Genomic DNA, 5,518 nt, shown 5'->3' with positions numbered 1-5,518 from the left:
AGTATTATGGTGGAGAAAGCATTCTGCTGTTTGCACAGGAGTATGGCTAAGAATAATTAGTTAAAATGTTTGATTTTATTTTTACTATGTATGGATTTTTAAAATCCAGGGCAGATATAAATCCTAATACCGAAATAGTTTGATTTGCCTCAATTACCTTTTGCTGACTGAAAATAGAGTTCTTGCAATTCCAAAAGTGGGCATTGAACATAGACAAAATAATTCAGATGGAGAACATAAAGTTTACATAATGTACCACAGGAACAATGCAGAATTATATGAGTTTTTATTTCCTCCTCAAATTCTTAGAATTTTAAAAATATTTTACTGATACAGCATTTTAAAGAGAAAATATTTAGTGCTATGTTGTTGTAAGGAAATGATTCAAAGAATGAATAAATGCATTATTTTTATACGACACTCTTCCTGAAAATAAATCTGAATCCTCTATTTTAGTGGTAAATGCATAGAAAAATCATGCTCTTAAGAGATTCCATTGAAGATAGTGCTCTAAATTTATATGCTTCCTTAATTTGACGGCTAGAGTCTGATAAATATCTATATACATTTTGCCATGCAACTTTTAAACCCAACAGAAATGCTTTCTGTTAAAAAAGCAATAGTGGTTTCTCCACCATAATACTAGAGATGGCAGTTTCACGTGATTGGCAAGGGAGAGAGAAAGTTTGGAAAGTGGAAAGATAACAATTTTGTAATATGATCAAGTATTACCACGTAGAAAACTATCCCCAAACCAGACTTTTCTGACATATATTTTACTTGCGTTTCCACTAATTTGTATCCATGATCTGATTGTTCTGCCAAATAAATTTACATGAACCCGAGTAATGAGTGATGCCTGTCACATGTGGTAACATGGTGTAGAGACACAAAAGACTGATTGAATCAATAGAACAAGATCCTGATGCAGGCTAAGGGCTTAAAAAATACATGAGATGATTTATTTCAAGATAACAGATTCCATAGGAAGTACAATTAAAATTCCAATGTGTCATTTCTATTATGTTTAAAAGTTGCATGGCAACATGTATATAGACATTTATTAGACCGGAGCCCTCAAATTAAAAAACATAAATCACTCAATATGTTATTGAAAAATACTAATTAATGCATCATTGAGCCTATATTTTATTACAGAATGCAGTAAAAGAAAATAAAATTTGGACGGGCGCGATGGCTCAAGCCTGTAATCCCAGCACTTTGGGAGGCCGAGACGGGTGGATCACCAGGTCAGGAGATCGAGACCATCCTGGCTAACACGGTGAAACCCCGTCTCTACTAAAAAATACAAAAAACTAGCTGGGCGAGGTGGCGGGCGCCTGTAGTCCCAGCTACTCGGGAGGCTGAGGCAGGAGAATGGCCGGAACCCGGGAGGCGGAGCTTGCAGTGAGCCGAGATCCGGCCACTGCACTCCAGCCTGGGCGACAGAGCGAGACTCCGTCTCAAAAAATAAATAAATAAATAAAATAAAATAAAATAAAATAAAATTTAAGTAACAAGAGCACGAGGTAAGGAATGCCATCGTCACCTTTAGCCCCCCTGTGATTGACAGCATCTAGTCACCTTGAGTTTCTGCTTTTCTGTGAGACAGGAGAGAAAATCAAAACCCATTTAAGGTGCTTAGTTATATTTTAGAGAAAGCAAACAAATGTACAACCTACATGATGCTGATATCCCGAAGGTCTGTATTCTCAAGTCGATATGGTGAAAAGTAAATGATCCCAAAAACTGAAAGGGGAGAGATAAAAGGAGAATCAGAGTATAATCAAATTTATTACAAAGAAACCTCATAATATGGAGAACTAAATGTGACAAGGTTTCTGCATCTGTTGCCATGGCAGTGCAGAGGCAGACAGGTGACTTTGGCAGTGCGGGTGGCTCTGCTCCATGAAGTCACTCAGGTGGGCAGGAGGCACGACCACCCTGAGAACTCAGCCTTCTTCCTTCCTCACCGTCACTGCCTGCCCAGCCATCCTCAGTAGCATGAGGTGGAACAGAGTGGAGAGAAAGCTGTTTTCTTCTGAAGACTAAAAACATAAACAAAAAGAAAAATACCTAGAGCTTTCCATCAGGGAAAAATGTGCTTTTGACTCAATCACACATTTGAGAAATTTTCCATTGAGTGGATCTGTTGATAAACCCACATTTGTTGTTTGTTTTAATCTGAAAATGTGTTTACACGATTCTTGAAAAATTTTTTGACTATGAACTTATATTTGTGGTAGCCTATTTGAAGTTGTCATTTACTATTTCATAATTGCTACTAAAAAGTTATTTGTCAAAGAAAACTATGACTCTAACTGTTGTTGTTTGAAAGGAATATGTCTTTTTAAGATACTCAGACTCCTTTTAAGCTCTTCATGTGGCCCTCCTTTTTTTCTGATTCAATGTATTTTTTTATGATTGAATGTATTTATGATTAGTTAATCATTAATTAATTTTCACAATTATAGAATCATATGTCCTGTAAGTTGCTATGTCAGAGACCTGCCTGAAGATGGCAAACACGCTCCACAATAAACAAAAGAGAGCACCATGGTGTTGGGAACACTGGGAAAGTAGAAATGCTACTGTCCCATTATCAACAGGGAGCCCTAAAGTTAGAGTCAAATCTTGCCTGTGAGCTGGGCACCTGGCAGGAGCCACCCGTGTGCTGAGTTATGGGGAGCCTGTCCCATATCCTGATACTGGAAGCACAGCCTTGGCCTTGTCCCACCTGCTATGGACTGAATAGTGTCCTCAGATTCATATTGAAATCTTAATTTTTCAATGTGACTGTAGAAATCAGAACCTCTAAAGATGTAATTGAGGTCATAAGTGGGGGGGGGGTCCCTAATCCAGTAGGATTCATGATTTTATAAGATCCAGAGACCTCTCCTTTTTCTTCTCTCTCTAACTGCCTTCCCCTCTGTGGAAAGGCTGTGTGAAGACATGGTGAGAAGGTGGCATCTGCAAACCAGGAAGAAGGTCTTTACCAGAAAGCAAACCCTGCTGAACGTTGATCTGGGATATTTCAGGCACCAGAAATGTGAACATTAAATTCTGTGGTTTACGCCATCCTGTCCTGTGTTTTTCGTGAGGCAGTGCAAGCTGACTCATCCACCTTCCCCACCCGCTGTGAGCAGGAGCAGCCTCAGGAGGCCCTCGTGGACATGGGGACCCAGCTTTGCTCCTCTTGCTCCTGCTTTCCCAACTCTTTCATGAGGAAGGAGAACTCAGGCTTCATCTTCAGTTTCTATGCATTAAACATGAATGTTTCCTTCAAGATGAAGTTTTTAGCCCTTTTTGCTTTCTCAGAATATAATCATACTGAATGAAGTATTTACTTAAAATTAATATTTGTGGGTGTTCATATTTATTCCTCACTTATATGACAATTGGGATATTGCATGGTGCTCATCTTCAGGCCCTCCCTGTGTTCCAGGAGACAGGGTCACTCTCACCAGCAGGGCCAGTCAGGGTAATAACAGTGTCCTAGCCTAGCTACGTGTGAAAAAAGGGCTGACACTGATCTCCTGCTGGCTCCCACTGCCCCCTGGACACGATGCCTGCCTGAGTCAAGCGGGTGAGTCTGGAGAGATGTCACTCTGGCCATCAGCAGCCTAACTACCTTCATGACCTCCCATTGTGAACAGAGTTCCAGAAGCTGCTTGAGCCATGAACGTTGGACAGAGAAATCCCACATCACTGCAATCAGAGGGGGGCTGTGAAAAGACCGTGGAGGGGTTTCATACTATGACCACCCACCACTGAGCCATGGTGGCCACTCTGTCTGACGGGAGCCCCCTGGGAAGACCGGCTCAAGAGGTGCTCTAGAGGTCATTTTTGTCACCATCTTGGTTCTAGCTGGTTTGGGCCAGTTTCTGTAGTGCATCCTGTTTTGTCCAGATCCTGTATTGATCAGCATTGTCATGACCAGTGTCATGATCCGTGCTCAGAATACAAGTCCTGACAATCTCTATCTTACACTCACTGCCTTCTGTGAATCAGATATTCTGATAAGGATCCTGTTGGATCCTACTCGAGTCAGGGGCCACACAGACCCCTACTGAGGGCTGAGGACCACAAGCATTTGAAGACAAGGAGAGGTCCAGAGAATGAGAGCCCACGATTGCCCTCTGTAAAGGCAGCTTCTTCCCAGATGGCTGAGGGCTGTCTTTGGCTGTGTCTTCTTTCTGAATGATAATGAGGGATAGAGCAGGTCTCTAAGCAAAACCACAGCAAGGCCTTCCTATGTGTGCCGCTCTAACCTGGACATAGGTAGTACTGGATACGCTTAGGGAAGTGAGGAGATTTACAATCACAAGGAAGAGAGAGAGAGGAGGAGAGAGGGAGAAGAGTGTGTGATGTGTGTATAGTACCAACACTGACAGTATGTTCTTTAATGGTTTAATGCTGAGTATGATGCTCAAATGATCATGTCCTATTCCATGGAGCCTATACATACACCTTATATAGGAAAAGGGCCTTTGCACATATAAATTAAGGGTTATGAAATGGGCAGATTATCCTCTATTGACCAGGTGGGCCCTAAATGGGCCTGTCTTTGTTAAACGTCTGTCTATGTCTATCTTATAAGGACAATCGTAAAGTCCTTATAAGATGGACATAGACAGACATTTTAACAAAGCCTGCAGAAGAGAAGACAATTTGAAGACAGTGGCAGAGACTGAAGTGATGTGGACTCAAGCCAAAGAAAGCTGAAGCTACCAAAAGTTAGAAGTCAAAAAGTAGACTTCCCCCGGAGTCCCTGTAGAAGCTTGGTCTGATGACAGCCTGCTCTTGACCCCTGAAACTAGAGCTGGACTTGTGGCCTCCAGAACTATAGGAGAATATATTTCTGTTGCTTTAAGCCACCAAAGTTTTGGTAATTATTAGCCCAATAATTCTAATAAAAATGGAGCTTAGGGTAAGTCCAGCCTAAAGGTAGTACGATGATTTGCTCTCTCCACCTTCAATTCTCCAGTGTTACACATAATTGGTTAGAAGAAGATTTTTATGATGGAAACATTGTACAGGAAACCCCACAGTGTATACAGGGGCATCTGTTAGTTACAGAATAAATATTGAGAATTCTTAGTTGAAAATGACATCTGAGGCTGGGTTTGGTGGCTCACACCTGTAATCCCAGCACTTTGGGAGGCCAAGGTGGCTGTTCATGAGGTCGGGAGATTGAGAACATCTTGCCTAACACGATGAAACCCCGTCTCTACTAAAAAATACAAAAGATTTGCTGGACCTGGTGGCATGTGCCTGTAGTCCAAGCTACTTGGGAGGTTGAGACAGGAAAATCCCTTAAACTTGGGAGGTGGAGGTTGCAGTGAGCCGAGACCCCACCACTGCACTCATGCCTGGGCAAGAGAGCAAGAACCTGCCTGAAAAAAACTAAAACAAAAAAGCAAAAAGCAAAAAAACAAAAAACAAAAACAAAACAACAACAACACAAAAACACCAAACCAGGACTTGAACTCAGCTCTGGACCAAGTGGACCTAATAG

The sequence above is a fragment of the Theropithecus gelada genome, chromosome 13 (genome assembly GCF_003255815.1).
Source record: "Theropithecus gelada isolate Dixy chromosome 13, Tgel_1.0, whole genome shotgun sequence".
Lineage (NCBI taxonomy): Eukaryota > Metazoa > Chordata > Mammalia > Primates > Cercopithecidae > Theropithecus > Theropithecus gelada.
This window is presented reverse-complemented; position numbering follows the sequence as displayed.